At 43.8% G+C, this 19,897-nt stretch overlaps 1 long non-coding RNA gene across 7 annotated transcripts in view; it reads left to right on the top strand.

Annotated features, from left to right (window-relative positions):
* Positions 1 to 19,897, top strand: part of LOC307181489 — a 261,521-nt gene that overhangs the window by 221,143 nt on the left and 20,481 nt on the right. The window contains exon 4 of one of the 7 annotated variants that reach the window (XR_013826893.1): positions 13,471 to 13,898. The exons of 3 other annotated variants lie outside the window; for them this stretch is intronic. This is a non-coding gene — a long non-coding RNA (uncharacterized lncRNA). Of the gene's footprint in view, positions 1 to 3,997; positions 4,083 to 5,575; positions 5,657 to 11,891; positions 11,977 to 13,470; positions 13,899 to 19,897 lie in introns of those variants that run through there. 3 more of the 7 variants (XR_013826894.1, XR_013826895.1, XR_013826896.1) reach the window with 3 other exon arrangements.

Raw genomic sequence — 19,897 nt, 5'->3', positions numbered from 1 at the left:
TCTTGTGACCTGGCCGCAACACCGCAGGATGGCTTCAGGCCCTAATCTGGTTCCGGCACGGCACGCTGAGCCTTTGGTTATTTCCTCTTCCTGGTGGGAAATGAGAGTTAAATTTGCCCGTCCAGACACCTCCAGCTAGCCTCTCATTGGTTCTCGCTATTCCTGTTCATCTTCCGCAGAAATTGCAAACTGGGCCAAACAGGAGGTTAAAGGGACTGACTCTCCAAGTGGGGAGAGTGTTAGTAAAGCGTCTGGAATGTTGCACCCGAGTACCAGGGTATGAAAACTGAGACATATTTGAACACGTCTCCCAATCACATGGTTGATCATACTCTAGGTTCCACATGCATGTTTTAGCTGAAGGAACAATAACTTACACCTGGGTAGTTGAAACCCGTGGAATGGGTACCATGCAATATGACCTCAAAGGGTCTTCATTTGCTCACCGAACATCTCCAATCCTATCACTGCTGCGTTTTTGCCCGTGTACACATGTTTGATTCTCTTTCGGAGACATAGCAATCCATAGCTTTTAAGATACTTACTAGTCAGGTACATTCTTAGGCGTTTAATATGCGGTGTTGAGTCCATTTCGTTGAGCAAGGAGTAGCTCTTGTCTATTCCATATTTGGCTTAAGGAACTTTATCTGTGCTCATTTCAATCTCTGGTTTTATGCAGCACCCCAACTCACCTTTACCCTTAAGCAAGCATAAGTTGGTTTTCTAAATTTGAGAACCTGTTCTGTTCTGTCATTCAGTTCCTGTGTAGCCAAGTTTACAATCCGTGTATTAGGGATATCTTATGATGTTTCTTTTTCTGTGTGACTTATTTCAGTTGGAATCATCATACCTGAATCCACTCATTGTGCTACTAAGGGCCTGATGACACAGATTTCATTGCTGAGTGATATTGCTTTGTAAGTAAATACCACAACTTCTTTATCCATTTTTCACTTTCTGCGATGTTGAACTTGTACTGTAAACGAGGTTCTTGTAAACAGAGCCGTTCCAAACTTTGGGGTGGCTGTGTCTTTTTGATTTTAAATTCCCTAAGCTATAGGACCATAAGTGGAAGTGCCCTAGGCTCTGTTGCTTTGTTTTTTAGATGTTTCAGGAAACACCATACACTTCTCCCGAGTGGTTGTTGGCAATTTACATCCCGCCCTTCAGCATAACAAGGCTCCCAGTTCTCCATGGCCTGTCCTGCCTTTCTGGATTTTACACTTTTTTCAGATGGCCCTTTTGACCAGGGGGAAGTGAGACTTCATTGTAGTGCAGATTTCCTTTGCAAGCTTGCTTGGTTGGCCAAAAAGGGCGTATGCGTTTTTTCCTGAATATATTCAGGAAAAAACGCATACGCCCTTTTTGGCCAAGTGCATCATTGTGGACGTTCTGCCTCTTTTCCTATGCTTTCAATGCAATTCCAGTCTACCTCCTGAAATCGGTTTCCTGCAATTCTGCCCCGCTTTCAAGTCCTCTTGGCAGCCTTACTTCAGTCTATTTTTGGACGATAGCTGTCATTTGTAACTCTGCAGGTTTGTGAATTACAGTGCCCCTGAGCTCCTTTCTTCAACTCGCTTTCTTGTGACCTGGCCGCAACACCGCAGGATGGCTTCAGGCCCTAATCTGGTTCCGGCCCGGCACGCTGAGCCTTTGGTTATTTCCTCTTCCTGGTGGGAAATGAGAGTTAAATTTGCCCGTCCAGACACCTCCAGCTAACCTCTCATTGGTTCTCGCTATTCCTGTTCATCTTCCGCAGAAATTGCAAACTGGGCCAAACAGGAGGTTAAAGGGACTGACTCTCCAAGTGGGGAGAGTGTTAGTAAAGCGTCTGGAATGTTGCACCCGAGTACCAGGGTATGAAAACTGAGACATATTTGAACACGTCTCCCAATCACATGGTTGATCATACTCTAGGTTCCACATGCATGTTTTAGCTGAAGGAAAAATACCTTACACCTGGGTAGTTGAAACCCGTGGAATGGGTACCATGCAATATGACCTCAAAGGGTCTTCATTTGCTCACCGAACATCTCCAATCCTATCACTGCTGCGTTTTTGCCCGTGTACACATGCTTGATTCTCTTTCGGAGACATAGCAATCCATAGCTTTTAAGATACTTACTAGTCAGGTACATTCTTAGGCGTTTAATATGCGGTGTTGAGTCCATTTCGTTGAGCAAGGAGTAGCTCTTGTCTATTCCATATTTGGCTTAAGGAACTTTATCTGTGCTCATTTCAATCTCTGGTTTTATGCAGCACCCCAACTCACCTTTACCCTTAAGCAAGCATAAGTTGGTTTTCTAAATTTGAGAACCTGTTCTGTTCTGTCATTCAGTTCCTGTGTAGCCAAGTTTACAATCCGTGTATTAGGGATATCTTATGATGTTTCTTTTTCTGTGTGACTTATTTCAGTTGGAATCATCATACCTGAATCCACTCATTGTGCTACTAAGGGCCTGATGACACAGATTTCATTGCTGAGTGATATTGCTTTGTAAGTAAATACCACAACTTCTTTATCCATTTTTCACTTTCTGCGATGTTGAACTTGTACTGTAAACGAGGTTCTTGTAAACAGAGCCGTTCCAAACTTTGGGGTGGCTGTGTCTTTTTGATTTTAAATTCCCTAAGCTATAGGACCATAAGTGGAAGTGCCCTAGGCTCTGTTGCTTTGTTTTTTAGATGTTTCAGGAAACACCATACACTTCTCCCGAGTGGTTGTTGGCAATTTACATCCCGCCCTTCAGCATAACAAGGCTCCCAGTTCTCCATGGCCTGTCCTGCCTTTCTGGATTTTACACTTTTTTCAGATGGCCCTTTTGACCAGGGGGAAGTGAGACTTCATTGTAGTGCAGATTTCCTTTGCAAGCTTGCTTGGTTGGCCAAAAAGGGCCTATGCGTTTTTTCCTGAATATATTCAGGAAAAAACGCATACGCCCTTTTTGGCCAAGTGCATCATTGTGGACGTTCTGCCTCTTTTCCTATGCTTTCAATGCAATTCCAGTCTACCTCCTGAAATCGGTTTCCTGCAATTCTGCCCCGCTTTCAAGTCCTCTTGGCAGCCTTACTTCAGTCTATTTTTGGACGATAGCTGTCATTTGTAACTCTGCAGGTTTGTGAATTACAGTGCCCCTGAGCTCCTTTCTTCAACTCGCTTTCTTTTGAGCTGGCCGCAACACCGCAGGATGGCTTCAGGCCCTAATCTGGTTCCGGCCCGGCACGCTGAGCCTTTGGTTATTTCCTCTTCCTGGTGGGAAATGAGAGTTAAATTTGCCCGTCCAGACACCTCCAGCTAGCCTCTCATTGGTTCTCGCTATTCCTGTTCATCTTCCGCAGAAATTGCAAACTGGGCCAAACAGGAGGTTAAAGGCGCTGACTCTCCAAGTGGGGAGAGTGTTAGTAAAGCATCTGGAATGTTACACCCGAGTACCAGGGGAGGAAAACTGAGACATATTTGAACACGTCTCTCGTTCACATGGTTGATCATACTTGGGTTCCACATGCATGTTTTAGCTGAAGGAAGAATACCTTAAACCTGGAGAGTTGAGACCCTTGTAATGGGTACCATGCAATATGACTTCAAAGGGTCTTCATTTGCTCACGAACATCTCCAATCCTATCACTGCTGCGTTTATGCCCCTGTACACATGCTTGATTCTCTTTCGGAGACATAGCAATCCATAGGTTTTAAGATACTTACTAGTCAGGTGCATTCTTAGGCGTTTAATATGGGGTTTTGTGTCCATTTCGTTGAGCAAGGAGTAGCTCTTGTCTATTCCATATTTGGCTTAAGGAACTTTATCTGTGCTCATTTCAATCTCTGGTTTTATGCAGCACCCCAACTCACCTTTCCCCTTAAGCAAGCATAAGTTGGTTTTCTAATTTTGAGACCCTGTTCTGTTTTGGAATGCAGTTCCTGTGTAGCCAAGTTTACATTCCGTGTATTAGTGATATCTTATGATGTTTCTTTTTCTGTGTGAGTTATTTCAGTTAGAATCATCGTACCTGAATCCACTCATTATGCTGCTACGGGCCTGATGACATAGATTTCATTGCTGAGTGATAGTGCATTGTACGTAAGTACCACAAGTTCTTTATCCATTTTTCACTTTCTGTGATATTGAACTTGTACGGTAAACGAGGTTCTTGTAAACGGAGGCGTCCCAAACTTTCGGGTGGCTGTGTCTTTTTGATTTTAATTTCCCTAAGCTATAGGACCATAAGCGGAAGTGCCCTAGGTTCTGTTGCTTTGTTTTTAGATGTTTCAGGAAACACCATACACTTCTCCCAAGTGGTTGTTGGCAATTTACATCCCGCCCATCAGCATAACAAGGCTCCCAGTTCTCCATGGCCTGTCCTGCCTTTCTGGATTTTACACTTTTTTCAGATGGCCCTTTTGACCGGGGGGAAGTGAGACTTCATTGTAGTGCAGATTTCCTTTGCAAGCTTGCTTGGTTGGCCAAAAAGGGCGTATGCGTTTTTTCCTGAATATATTCAGGAAAAAACGCATACGCCCTTTTTGGCCAAGCGCATCATTGTGGACGTTCTGCCTCTTTTCCTATGCTTTCAATGCAATTCCAGTCTACCTCCTGAAATCGGTTTCCTGCAATTCTGCCCCACTTTCAAGTCCTCTTGGCAGCCTTACTTCAGTCTATTTTTGGACGATAGCTGTCATTTATAACTCTGCAGGTTTGTGAATTACAGTGCCCCTGAGCTCCTTTCTTCAACTCGCTTTCTTGTGACCTGGCCGCAACACCGCAGGATGGCTTCAGGCCCTAATCTAGTTCCGGCACGGCATGCTGAGCCTTTGGTTAATTCTGCTTCCTCGTGGGAAATGAGAGTTAAATTTGCCCGTCCAGACACCTCCAGCTAGCCTCTCATTGGTTCTCGCTATTCCTGTTCATCTTCCGCAGAAATTGCAAACTGGGCCAAACAGGAGGTTAAAGGGACTGACTCTCCAAGTGGGGAGAGTGTTAGTAAAGCGTCTGGAATGTTGCACCCGAGTACCAGGGTACGAAAACTGAGACATATTTGAACACGTCTCCCAATCACATGGTTGATCATACTCTAGGTTCCACATGCATGTTTTAGCTGAAGGAACAATACCTTACACCTGGGTAGTTGAAACCCGTGGAATGGGTACCATGCAATATGACTTCAAAGGGTCTTCATTTGCTCACGAAACTCTGCAATCCTATCACTGCTGCATTTATGCCCCTGTACACATGCTTGATTCTCTTTCGGAGACATAGCAATCCATAGGTTTTAAGATACTTACTAGTCAGGTACATTCTTAGGCGTTTAATATGCGGTGTTGAGTCCATTTCGTTGAGCAAGGAGTAGCTCTTGTCTATTCCATATTTGGGTTAAGGAACTTTATCTGTGCTCATTTCAATCTCTGGTTTTATGCAGCACCCCAACTCACCTTTCCCCTTAAGCAAGCATAAGTTGGTTTTCTAAATTTGAGACCCTGTTCTGTTCTGTAATGCAGTTCCTGTGTAGCCAAGTTTACATTCCATGTATTACTGATATCTTATGATGTTTCTTTTTCTGTGTGACTTATTTCAGTTAGAATCATCATACCTGAATCCACTCATTGTGATGCTAAGGGCCTGATGACACAGATTTCATTGCTGAGTGATATTGCTTTGTAAGTAAATACCACAACTTCTTTATCCATTTTTCACTTTCTGCGATGTTGAACTTGTACTGTAAACGAGTTTCTTGTAAACAGAGCCGTTCCAAACTTTGGGGTGGCTGTGTCTTTTTGATTTTAATTTCCCTAAGCTATAGGACCATAAGTGGAAGTGCCCTAGGTTCTGTTGCTTTGTTTTTTAGATGTTTCAGGAAACACCATACACTTCTCCCGAGTGTCTGTTGGCAATTTACATCCCGCCCATCAGCATAACAAGGCTCCCAGTTCTCCATGGCCTGTCCTGCCTTTCTGGATTTTACACTTTTTTCAGATGGCCCTTTTGACCGGGGGAAAGTGAGACTTCATTGTAGTGCAGATTTCCTTTGCAAGCTTGCTTGGTTGGCCAAAAAGGGCGTATGCGTTTTTTCCTGAATATATTCAGGAAAAAACGCATACGCCCTTTTTGGCCAAGTGCATCATTGTGGACGTTCTGCCTCTTTTCCTATGCTTTCAATGCAATTCCAGTCTACCTCCTGAAATCGGTTTCCTGCAATTCTGCCCCGCTTTCAAGTCCTCTTGGCAGCCTTACTTCAGTCTATTTTTGGACGATAGCTTTAATTTATAACTCTGCAGGTTTGTGAATTACAGTGCCCCTGAGCTCCTTTCTTCAACTCGCTTTCTTGTGACCTGGCCGCAACACCGCAGGATGGCTTCAGGCCCTAATCTGGTTCCGGTACGGCACGCTGAGCCTTTGGTTATTTCCTCTTCCTGGTGGGAAATGAGAGTTAAATTTGCCCGTCCAGACACCTCCAGCTAGCCTCTCATTGGTTCTCGCTATTCCTGTTCATCTTCCGCAGAAATCGCAAACTGTGCCAAACAGGAGGTTAAAGGCGCTGACTCCCCAAGTGGGGAGAGTGTTAGTAAAGCATCTGGAATGTTGCACCCGAGTACCAGGGTATGAAAACTGGGACATATTTGAACACGTCTCCCGTTCACATGGTTGATCATACTTGGGTTCCACATGCATGTTTTAGCTGAAGGAACAATACCTTACACCTGGGTAGTTGAAACCCGTGGAATGGGTACCATGCAATATGACTTCAAAGGGTCTTCATTTGCTCACCGAACCTCTCCAATCCTATCACTGCTACGTTTATGCCCCTGTACACATGCTTGATTCTCTTTCGGAGACATAGCAATCCCTAGATTTTAAGATACTTACTAGTCAGGTACATTCTTAGGCGTTTAATATGCGGTGTTGAGTCCATTTCTTTGAGCAAGGAGTAGCTCTTTTCTATTCCATATTTGACTTAAGGAACTTTATCTGTGCTCATTTCAATCTCTGGTTTTATGCAGCACCCCAACTCACCTTTCCCCTTAAGCAAGCATAAGTTGGTTTTCTAATTTTGAGACCCTGTTCTGTTTTGGAATGCAGTTCCTGTGTAGCCAAGTTTACATTCCGTGTATTAGTGATATCTTATGATGTTTCTTTTTCTGTGTGAGTTATTTCAGTTAGAATCATCGTACCTGAATCCACTCATTATGCTGCTACGGGCCTGATGACATAGATTTCATTGCTGAGTGATAGTGCATTGTACGTAAGTACCAAAAGTTCTTTATCCATTTTTCACTTTCTGTGATATTGAACTTGTACGGTAAACGAGGTTCTTGTAAACGGAGGCGTCCCAAACTTTCGGGTGGCTGTGTCTTTTTGATTTTAATTTCCCTAAGCTATAGGACCATAAGCGGAAGTGCCCTAGGTTCTGTTGCTTTGTTTTTAGATGTTTCAGGAAACACCATACACTTCTCCCAAGTGGTTGTTGGCAATTTACATCCCGCCCATCAGCATAACAAGGCTCCCAGTTCTCCATGGCCTGTCCTGCCTTTCTGGATTTTACACTTTTTTCAGATGGCCCTTTTGACCGGGGGGAAGTGAGACTTCATTGTAGTGCAGATTTCCTTTGCAAGCTTGCTTGGTTGGCCAAAAAGGGCGTATGCGTTTTTTCCTGAATATATTCAGGAAAAAACGCATATGCCCTTTTTGGCCAAGCGCATCATTGTGGACGTTCTGCCTCTTTTCCTATGCTTTCAATGCAATTCCAGTCTACCTCCTGAAATCGGTTTCCTGCAATTCTGCCCCACTTTCAAGTCCTCTTGGCAGCCTTACTTCAGTCTATTTTTGGACGATAGCTGTCATTTATAACTCTGCAGGTTTGTGAATTACAGTGCCCCTGAGCTCCTTTCTTCAACTCGCTTTCTTGTGACCTGGCCGCAACACCGCAGGATGGCTTCAGGCCCTAATCTAGTTCCGGCACGGCATGCTGAGCCTTTGGTTAATTCCGCTTCCTCGTGGGAAATGAGAGTTAAATTTGCCCGTCCAGACACCTCCAGCTAGCCTCTCATTGGTTCTCGCTATTCCTGTTCATCTTCCGCAGAAATTGCAAACTGGGCCAAACAGGAGGTTAAAGGGACTGACTCTCCAAGTGGGGAGAGTGTTAGTAAAGCGTCTGGAATGTTGCACCCGAGTACCAGGGTACGAAAACTGAGACATATTTGAACACGTCTCCCAATCACATGGTTGATCATACTCTAGGTTCCACATGCATGTTTTAGCTGAAGGAACAATACCTTACACCTGGGTAGTTGAAACCCGTGGAATGGGTACCATGCAATATGACTTCAAAGGGTCTTCATTTGCTCACGAAACTCTGCAATCCTATCACTGCTGCATTTATGCCCCTGTACACATGCTTGATTCTCTTTCGGAGACATAGCAATCCATAGGTTTTAAGATACTTACTAGTCAGGTACATTCTTAGGCGTTTAATATGCGGTGTTGAGTCCATTTCGTTGAGCAAGGAGTAGCTCTTGTCTATTCCATATTTGGGTTAAGGAACTTTATCTGTGCTCATTTCAATCTCTGGTTTTATGCAGCACCCCAACTCACCTTTCCCCTTAAGCAAGCATAAGTTGGTTTTCTAAATTTGAGACCCTGTTCTGTTCTGTAATGCAGTTCCTGTGTAGCCAAGTTTACATTCCATGTATTACTGATATCTTATGATGTTTCTTTTTCTGTGTGACTTATTTCAGTTAGAATCATCATACCTGAATCCACTCATTGTGATGCTAAGGGCCTGATGACACAGATTTCATTGCTGAGTGATATTGCTTTGTAAGTAAATACCACAACTTCTTTATCCATTTTTCACTTTCTGCGATGTTGAACTTGTACTGTAAACGAGTTTCTTGTAAACAGAGCCGTTCCAAACTTTGGGGTGGCTGTGTCTTTTTGATTTTAATTTCCCTAAGCTATAGGACCATAAGTGGAAGTGCCCTAGGTTCTGTTGCTTTGTTTTTTAGATGTTTCAGGAAACACCATACACTTCTCCCGAGTGTCTGTTGGCAATTTACATCCCGCCCATCAGCATAACAAGGCTCCCAGTTCTCCATGGCCTGTCCTGCCTTTCTGGATTTTACACTTTTTTCAGATGGCCCTTTTGACCGGGGGAAAGTGAGACTTCATTGTAGTGCAGATTTCCTTTGCAAGCTTGCTTGGTTGGCCAAAAAGGGCGTATGCGTTTTTTCCTGAATATATTCAGGAAAAAACGCATACGCCCTTTTTGGCCAAGTGCATCATTGTGGACGTTCTGCCTCTTTTCCTATGCTTTCAATGCAATTCCAGTCTACCTCCTGAAATCGGTTTCCTGCAATTCTGCCCCGCTTTCAAGTCCTCTTGGCAGCCTTACTTCAGTCTATTTTTGGACGATAGCTTTAATTTATAACTCTGCAGGTTTGTGAATTACAGTGCCCCTGAGCTCCTTTCTTCAACTCGCTTTCTTGTGACCTGGCCGCAACACCGCAGGATGGCTTCAGGCCCTAATCTGGTTCCGGTACGGCACGCTGAGCCTTTGGTTATTTCCTCTTCCTGGTGGGAAATGAGAGTTAAATTTGCCCGTCCAGACACCTCCAGCTAGCCTCTCATTGGTTCTCGCTATTCCTGTTCATCTTCCGCAGAAATCGCAAACTGTGCCAAACAGGAGGTTAAAGGCGCTGACTCCCCAAGTGGGGAGAGTGTTAGTAAAGCATCTGGAATGTTGCACCCGAGTACCAGGGTATGAAAACTGGGACATATTTGAACACGTCTCCCGTTCACATGGTTGATCATACTTGGGTTCCACATGCATGTTTTAGCTGAAGGAACAATACCTTACACCTGGGTAGTTGAAACCCGTGGAATGGGTACCATGCAATATGACTTCAAAGGGTCTTCATTTGCTCACCGAACCTCTCCAATCCTATCACTGCTACGTTTATGCCCCTGTACACATGCTTGATTCTCTTTCGGAGACATAGCAATCCCTAGATTTTAAGATACTTACTAGTCAGGTACATTCTTAGGCGTTTAATATGCGGTGTTGAGTCCATTTCTTTGAGCAAGGAGTAGCTCTTTTCTATTCCATATTTGACTTAAGGAACTTTATCTGTGCTCATTTCAATCTCTGGTTTTATGCAGCACCCCAACTCACCTTTACCCTTAAGCAAGCATAAGTTGGTTTTCTAAATTTGAGACCCTGTTCTGTTCTGTAATTCAGTTCCTGTGTAGCCAAGTTTCCATTCCGTGTATTACTGATATCTTATGATGTTTCTTTTTCTGTGTGACTTATTTCAGTTAGAATCATCATACCTGAATCCACTCATTGTGCTGCTAAGGGCCTGATGACATAGATTTCATTGCTGAGTGATATTGCTTTGTAAGTGAATACCACAACTTCTTTATCCATTTTTCACTTTCTGCGATGTTGAACTTGTACTGTAAACAAGGTTCTTGTAAACAGAGCCGTTCCATACTTTGGGGTGGCTGTGTCTTTTTGATTTTAATTTCCCTAAGCTATAGGACCATAAGTGGAATTGCCCTAGCCTCTGTTGCTTTGTTTTTTAGATGTTTCAGGAAACACCATACACTTCTCCCGAGTGGTTGTTGGCAATTTACATCCCGCCCTTCAGCATAACAAGGCTCCCAGTTCTCCATGGCCTGTCCTGCCTTTCTGGATTTTACACTTTTTTCAGATGGCCCTTTTGACAGGGGGGAAGTGAGACTTCATTGTAGTGCAGATTTCCTTTGCAAGCTTGCTTGGTTGGCCAAAAAGGGCGTATGCGTTTTTTCCTGAATATATTCAGGAAAAAACGCATACGCCCTTTTTGGCCAAGTGCATCATTGTGGACGTTCTGCCTCTTTTCCTATGCTTTCAATGCAATTCCAGTCTACCTCCTGAAATCGGTTTCCTGCAATTCTGCCCCGCTTTCAAGTCCTCTTGGCAGCCTTACTTCAGTCTATTTTTGGACGATAGCTGTCATTTATAACTCTGCAGGTTTGTGAATTACAGTGCCCCTGAGCTCCTTTCTTCAACTCGCTTTCTTGTGACCTGGCCGCAACACCGCAGGATGGCTTCAGGCCCTAATCTGGTTCCGGCCCTGCATGCTGAGCCTTTGGTTAATTCCTCTTCCTGGTGGGAAATGAGAGTTAAATTTGCCCGTCCAGACACCTGCAGCTAGCCTCTCATTGGTTCTCGCTATTCCTGTTCATCTTCCGCAGAAATTGCAAACTGGGCCAAACAGGAGGTTAAAGGGACTGACTCTCCAAGTCGGGAGAGTGTTAGTAAAGCGTCTGGAGTGTTGCACCCGAGTACCAGGGTAGGAAAACTGAGACATATTTGAACACGACTCCCATTCACATGTTTGATCATACTCTGGGTTCCACATGCATGTTTTAGCTGAAGGAAGAATACCTAAAACCTGGGTAGTTGAAACCCGTGGAATGGGTACCATGCAATATGACTTCAAAGGGTCTTCATTTGCTCACCGAACCTCTCCAATCCTATCACTGCTGCGTTTATGCCCCTGTACACATGCTTGATTCTCTTTCGGAGACATAGCAATCCATAGGTTTTAAGATACTTACTAGTCAGGTACATTCTTAGGCGTTTAATATGGGGTTTTGAGTCCATTTCGTTGAGCAAGGAGTAGCTCTTGTCTATTCCATATTTGGCTTAAGGAACTTTATCTGTGCTCATTTCAATCTCTGGTTTTATGCAGCACCCCAACTCACCTTTCCCCTTAAGCAAGCATAAGTTGGTTTTCTAAATTTGAGACCCTGTTCTGTTTTGGAATGCAGTTCCTGTGTAGCCAAGTTTACATTCCGTGTATTAGTGATATCTTATGATGTTTCTTTTTCTGTGTGACTTATTTCAGTTAGAATCATCGTACCTGAATCCACTCATTATGCCGCTACGGGCCTGATGACATAGATTTCATTGCTGGGTGATACTGCATTGTACGTAAGTACCACAAGTTCTTTATCCATTTTTCACTTTCTGTGATATTGAACTTGTACGGTAAACGAGGTTCTTGTAAACAGAGGCGTCCCAAACTTTGGGGTGGCTGTGTCTTTTTGATTTTAATTTCCCTAAGCTATAGGACCATAAGTGGAAGTGCCCTAGGCTCTGTTGCTTTGTTTTTTAGATGTTTCAGGAAACACCATACACTTCTCCTGAATGTCTGTTGGCAATTTACATCCCGCCCATCAGCATAACAAGGCTCCCAGTTCTCCATGGCCTGTCCTGCCTTTCTGGATTTTACACTTTTTTCAGATGGCCCTTTTGACCGGGGGGAAGTGAGACTTCATTGTAGTGCAGATTTCCTTTGCAAGTTTGCTTGGTTGGCCAAAAAGGGCGTATGCGATTTTTCTTGAATATATTCAGGAAAAAACGCATATGCCCTTTTTGGCCAAGTGCATCATTGTGGACGTTCTGCCTCTTTTCCTATGCTTTCAATGCAATTCCAGTCTACCTCCTGAAATCGGTTTCCTGTAATTCTGCCCCGCTTTCAAGTCCTCTTGGCAGCCTTACTTCAATATATTTTTGGACGATAGCTGTCATTTATAACTCTGCAGGTTTGTGAATTACAGTGCCCCTGAGCTCCTTTCTTCAACTCGCTTTCTTGTGACCTGGCCGCAACACCGCAGGATGTCTTCAGGCCCTAATCTGGTTCTGGCACGGCACGCTGAGCCTTTGGTTAATTCCTCTTCCTGGTGGGAAATGAGAGTTAAATTTGCCCATCCAGACACCTCCAGCTAGTCTCTCATTGGTTCTCGCTAATCCTGTTCATCTTCCACAGAAATTGCAAACAGGGCCAAACAGGAGGTTAAAGGGACTGACTCTCCAAGTCGGGAGAGTGTTAGTAAAGCATCTGTAATGTTGCACCAGAGTACCAGGGTACGAAAACTGAGACATATTTGAACACGTCTCCCGATTACATGGTTGATCATACTTGGGTTCCACATGCATGTTTTAGCTGAAGGAAGAATACCTAAAACCTGGGTAGTTGAAAACCGTGGAATGGGTACCATGCAATATGACTTCAAAGGGTCTTCATTTGCTCACCGAACATCTCCAATCCTATCACTGCTGCGTTTATGCCCCTGTACACATGCTTGATTCTCTTTCGGAGACATAGCAATCCATAGGTTTTAAGATACTTACTAGTCAGGTACATTCTTAGGCGTTTAATATGCGGTGTTGAGTCCATTTCTTTGAGCAAGGAGTAGCTCTTGTCTATTCCATATTTGGCTTAAGGAACTTTATCTGTGCTCATTTCAATCTCTGGTTTTATGCAGCACCCCAACTCACCTTTACCCTTAAGCAAGCATAAGTTGGTTTTCTAAATTTGAGACCCTGTTCTGTTCTGTAATTCAGTTCCTGTGTAGCCAAGTTTCCATTCCGTGTATTACTGATATCTTATGATGTTTCTCTTTCTGTGTGACTTATTTCAGTTAGAATCATCGTACCTGAATCAACTCATTGTGCTGCTAAGGGCCTGATGACACAGATTTCATTGCTGAGTGATATTGCTTTGTAAGTAAATACCACAACTTCTTTATCCATTTTTCACTTTCCGCGATGTTGAACTTGTACTGTAAACGAGGTTCTTGTAAACAGAGCCGTTCCAAACTTTGGGGTGGCTGTGTCTTTTTGATTTTAATTTCCCTAAGCTATAAGACCATAAGTGGAAGTGCCCTAGGTTCTGTTGCTTTGTTTTTTAGATGTTTCAGGAAACACCATACACTTCTCCCGAGTGGTTGTTGGCAATTTACATCCCGCCCATCAGCATAACAAGGCTCCCAGTTCTCCATGGCCTGTCCTGCCTTTCTGGATTTTACACTTTCTTCAGATGGCCCTTTTGACCGGGGGGAAGTGAGACTTCATTGTAGTGCAGATTTCCTTTGCAAGCTTGCTTGGTTGGCCAAAAAGGGCGTATGCGTTTTTTCCTGAATATATTCAGGAAAAAACGCATACGCCCTTTTTGGCCAAGTGCATCATTGTGGACGTTCTGCCTCTTTTCCTATGCTTTCAATGCAATTCCAGTCTACCTCCTGAAATCGGTTTCCTGCAATTCTGCCCCGCTTTCAAGTCCTCTTGGCAGCCTTACTTCAGTCTATTTTTGGACGATAGCTGTCATTTGTAACTCTGCAGGTTTGTGAATTACAGTGCCCCTGAGCTCCTTTCTTCAACTCGCTTTCTTTTGAGCTGGCCGCAACACCGCAGGATGGCTTCAGGCCCTAATCTGGTTCCGGCCCGGCACGCTGAGCCTTTGGTTATTTCCTCTTCCTGGTGGGAAATGAGAGTTAAATTTGCCCGTCCAGACACCTCCAGCTAGCCTCTCATTGGTTCTCGCTATTCCTGTTCATCTTCCGCAGAAATTGCAAACTGGGCCAAACAGGAGGTTAAAGGCGCTGACTCTCCAAGTGGGGAGAGTGTTAGTAAAGCATCTGGAATGTTACACCCGAGTACCAGGGGAGGAAAACTGAGACATATTTGAACACGTCTCTCGTTCACATGGTTGATCATACTTGGGTTCCACATGCATGTTTTAGCTGAAGGAAGAATACCTTAAACCTGGAGAGTTGAGACCCTTGTAATGGGTACCATGCAATATGACTTCAAAGGGTCTTCATTTGCTCACGAACATCTCCAATCCTATCACTGCTGCGTTTATGCCCCTGTACACATGCTTGATTCTCTTTCGGAGACATAGCAATCCATAGGTTTTAAGATACTTACTAGTCAGGTGCATTCTTAGGCGTTTAATATGGGGTTTTGTGTCCATTTCGTTGAGCAAGGAGTAGCTCTTGTCTATTCCATATTTGGCTTAAGGAACTTTATCTGTGCTCATTTCAATCTCTGGTTTTATGCAGCACCCCAACTCACCTTTCCCCTTAAGCAAGCATAAGTTGGTTTTCTAATTTTGAGACCCTGTTCTGTTTTGGAATGCAGTTCCTGTGTAGCCAAGTTTACATTCCGTGTATTAGTGATATCTTATGATGTTTCTTTTTCTGTGTGAGTTATTTCAGTTAGAATCATCGTACCTGAATCCACTCATTATGCTGCTACGGGCCTGATGACATAGATTTCATTGCTGAGTGATAGTGCATTGTACGTAAGTACCACAAGTTCTTTATCCATTTTTCACTTTCTGTGATATTGAACTTGTACGGTAAACAAGGTTCTTGTAAACGGAGGCGTCCCAAACTTTCGGGTGGCTGTGTCTTTTTGATTTTAATTTCCCTAAGCTATAGGACCATAAGTGGAAGTGCCCTAGGTTCTGTTGCTTTGTTTTTAGATGTTTCAGGAAACACCATACACTTCTCCCAAGTGGTTGTTGGCAATTTACATCCCGCCCATCAGCATAACAAGGCTCCCAGTTCTCCATGGCCTGTCCTGCCTTTCTGGATTTTACACTTTTTTCAGATGGCCCTTTTGACCGGGGGGAAGTGAGACTTCATTGTAGTGCAGATTTCCTTTGCAAGCTTGCTTGGTTGGCCAAAAAGGGCGTATGCGTTTTTTCCTGAATATATTCAGGAAAAAACGCATACGCCCTTTTTGGCCAAGCGCATCATTGTGGACGTTCTGCCTCTTTTCCTATGCTTTCAATGCAATTCCAGTCTACCTCCTGAAATCGGTTTCCTGCAATTCTGCCCCGCTTTCAAGTCCTCTTGGCAGCCTTACTTCAGTCTATTTTTGGACGATAGCTGTCATTTATAACTCTGCAGGTTTGTGAATTACAGTGCCCCTGAGCTCCTTTCTTCAACTCGCTTTCTTGTGACCTGGCCGCAACACCGCAGGATGGCTTCAGGCCCTAATCTAGTTCCGGCACGGCATGCTGAGCCTTTGGTTAATTCCGCTTCCTCGTGGGAAATGAGAGTTAAATTTGCCCGTCCAGACACCTCCAGCTAGCCTCTCATTGGTTCTCGCTATTCCTGTTCATCTTCCGCAGAAATTGCAAACTGGGCCAAACAGGAGGTTAAAGGGACTGACTCTCCAAGTGGGGAGAGTGTTAGTAAAGCGTCTGGAATGTTGCACCCGAGTACCAGGGTACGAAAACTGAGACATATTTGAACACGTCTCCCAATCACATGGTTGATCATACTCTAGGTTCCACATGCATGTTTTAGCTGAAGGAACAATACCTTACACCTGGGTAGTTGAAACCCGTGGAATGGGTACCATGCAATATGACTTCAAAGGGTCTTCATTTGCTCACGAAACTCTGCAATCCTATCACTGCTGCATTTATGCCCCTGTACACATGCTTGATTCTCTTTCGGAGACATAGCAATCCATAGGTTTTAAGATACTTACTAGTCAGGTACATTCTTAGGCGTTTAATATGCGGTGTTGAGTCCATTTCGTTGAGCAAGGAGTAGCTCTTGTCTATTCCATATTTGGGTTAAGGAACTTTATCTGTGCTCATTTCAATCTCTGGTTTTATGCAGCACCCCAACTCACCTTTCCCCTTAAGCAAGCATAAGTTGGTTTTCTAAATTTGAGACCCTGTTCTGTTCTGTAATGCAGTTCCTGTGTAGCCAAGTTTACATTCCATGTATTACTGATATCTTATGATGTTTCTTTTTCTGTGTGACTTATTTCAGTTAGAATCATCATACCTGAATCCACTCATTGTGATGCTAAGGGCCTGATGACACAGATTTCATTGCTGAGTGATATTGCTTTGTAAGTAAATACCACAACTTCTTTATCCATTTTTCACTTTCTGCGATGTTGAACTTGTACTGTAAACGAGGTTCTTGTAAACAGAGCCGTTCCAAACTTTGGGGTGGCTGTGTCTTTTTGATTTTAATTTCCCTAAGCTATAGGACCATAAGTGGAAGTGCCCTAGGTTCTGTTGCTTTGTTTTTTAGATGTTTCAGGAAACACCATACACTTCTCCCGAGTGTCTGTTGGCAATTTACATCCCGCCCATCAGCATAACAAGGCTCCCAGTTCTCCATGGCCTGTCCTGCCTTTCTGGATTTTACACTTTTTTCAGATGGCCCTTTTGACCGGGGGAAAGTGAGACTTCATTGTAGTGCAGATTTCCTTTGCAAGCTTGCTTGGTTGGCCAAAAAGGGCGTATGCGTTTTTTCCTGAATATATTCAGGAAAAAACGCATACGCCCTTTTTGGCCAAGTGCATCATTGTGGACGTTCTGCCTCTTTTCCTATGCTTTCAATGCAATTCCAGTCTACCTCCTGAAATCGGTTTCCTGCAATTCTGCCCCGCTTTCAAGTCCTCTTGGCAGCCTTACTTCAGTCTATTTTTGGACGATAGCTTTAATTTATAACTCTGCAGGTTTGTGAATTACAGTGCCCCTGAGCTCCTTTCTTCAACTCGCTTTCTTGTGACCTGGCCGCAACACCGCAGGATGGCTTCAGGCCCTAATCTGGTTCCGGTACGGCACGCTGAGCCTTTGGTTATTTCCTCTTCCTGGTGGGAAATGAGAGTTAAATTTGCCCGTCCAGACACCTCCAGCTAGCCTCTCATTGGTTCTCGCTATTCCTGTTCATCTTCCGCAGAAATCGCAAACTGTGCCAAACAGGAGGTTATAGGCGCTGACTCCCCAAGTGGGGAGAGTGTTAGTAAAGCATCTGGAATGTTGCACCCGAGTACCAGGGTATGAAAACTGGGACATATTTGAACACGTCTCCCGTTCACATGGTTGATCATACTTGGGTTCCACATGCATGTTTTAGCTGAAGGAACAATACCTTACACCTGGGTAGTTGAAACCCGTGGAATGGGTACCATGCAATATGACTTCAAAGGGTCTTCATTTGCTCACCGAACCTCTCCAATCCTATCACTGCTACGTTTATGCCCCTGTACACATGCTTGATTCTCTTTCGGAGACATAGCAATCCCTAGATTTTAAGATACTTACTAGTCAGGTACATTCTTAGGCGTTTAATATGCGGTGTTGAGTCCATTTCTTTGAGCAAGGAGTAGCTCTTTTCTATTCCATATTTGACTTAAGGAACTTTATCTGTGCTCATTTCAATCTCTGGTTTTATGCAGCACCCCAACTCACCTTTACCCTTAAGCAAGCATAAGTTGGTTTTCTAAATTTGAGACCCTGTTCTGTTCTGTAATTCAGTTCCTGTGTAGCCAAGTTTCCATTCCGTGTATTACTGATATCTTATGATGTTTCTTTTTCTGTGTGACTTATTTCAGTTAGAATCATCATACCTGAATCCACTCATTGTGCTGCTAAGGGCCTGATGACATAGATTTCATTGCTGAGTGATATTGCTTTGTAAGTGAATACCACAACTTCTTTATCCATTTTTCACTTTCTGCGATGTTGAACTTGTACTGTAAACAAGGTTCTTGTAAACAGAGCCGTTCCATACTTTGGGGTGGCTGTGTCTTTTTGATTTTAATTTCCCTAAGCTATAGGACCATAAGTGGAATTGCCCTAGCCTCTGTTGCTTTGTTTTTTAGATGTTTCAGGAAACACCATACACTTCTCCCGAGTGGTTGTTGGCAATTTACATCCCGCCCTTCAGCATAACAAGGCTCCCAGTTCTCCATGGCCTGTCCTGCCTTTCTGGATTTTACACTTTTTTCAGATGGCCCTTTTGACAGGGGGGAAGTGAGACTTCATTGTAGTGCAGATTTCCTTTGCAAGCTTGCTTGGTTGGCCAAAAAGGGCGTATGCGTTTTTTCCTGAATATATTCAGGAAAAAACGCATACGCCCTTTTTGGCCAAGTGCATCATTGTGGACGTTCTGCCTCTTTTCCTATGCTTTCAATGCAATTCCAGTCTACCTCCTGAAATCGGTTTCCTGCAATTCTGCCCCGCTTTCAAGTCCTCTTGGCAGCCTTACTTCAGTCTATTTTTGGACGATAGCTGTCATTTATAACTCTGCAGGTTTGTGAATTACAGTGCCCCTGAGCTCCTTTCTTCAACTCGCTTTCTTGTGACCTGGCCGCAACACCGCAGGATGGCTTCAGGCCCTAATCTGGTTCCGGCCCTGCATGCTGAGCCTTTGGTTAATTCCTCTTCCTGGTGGGAAATGAGAGTTAAATTTGCCCGTCCAGACACCTGCAGCTAGCCTCTCATTGGTTCTCGCTATTCCTGTTCATCTTCCGCAGAAATTGCAAACTGGGCCAAACAGGAGGTTAAAGGGACTGACTCTCCAAGTCGGGAGAGTGTTAGTAAAGCGTCTGGAGTGTTGCACCCGAGTACCAGGGTAGGAAAACTGAGACATATTTGAACACGACTCCCATTCACATGGTTGATCATACTCTGGGTTCCACATGCATGTTTTAGCTGAAGGAAGAATACCTAAAACCTGGGTAGTTGAAACCCGTGGAATGGGTACCATGCAATATGACTTCAAAGGGTCTTCATTTGCTCACCGAACCTCTCCAATCCTATCACTGCTGCGTTTATGCCCCTGTACACATGCTTGATTCTCTTTCGGAGACATAGCAATCCATAGGTTTTAAGATACTTACTAGTCAGGTACATTCTTAGGCGTTTAATATGGGGTTTTGAGTCCATTTCGTTGAGCAAGGAGTAGCTCTTGTCTATTCCATATTTGGCTTAAGGAACTTTATCTGTGCTCATTTCAATCTCTGGTTTTATGCAGCACCCCAACTCACCTTTCCCCTTAAGCAAGCATAAGTTGGTTTTCTAAATTTGAGACCCTGTTCTGTTTTGGAATGCAGTTCCTGTGTAGCCAAGTTTACATTCCGTGTATTAGTGATATCTTATGATGTTTCTTTTTCTGTGTGACTTATTTCAGTTAGAATCATCGTACCTGAATCCACTCATTATGCCGCTACGGGCCTGATGACATAGATTTCATTGCTGGGTGATACTGCATTGTACGTAAGTACCACAAGTTCTTTATCCATTTTT

Source organism: Stenella coeruleoalba (assembly GCF_951394435.1).
Source record: "Stenella coeruleoalba genome assembly, contig: scaffold_88, whole genome shotgun sequence".
In the NCBI taxonomy this organism is placed as follows: domain Eukaryota; kingdom Metazoa; phylum Chordata; class Mammalia; order Artiodactyla; family Delphinidae; genus Stenella; species Stenella coeruleoalba.
The sequence above is the reverse complement of the archived record's forward strand: the minus strand, read 5'-3'. Positions and strand labels throughout refer to the sequence as shown.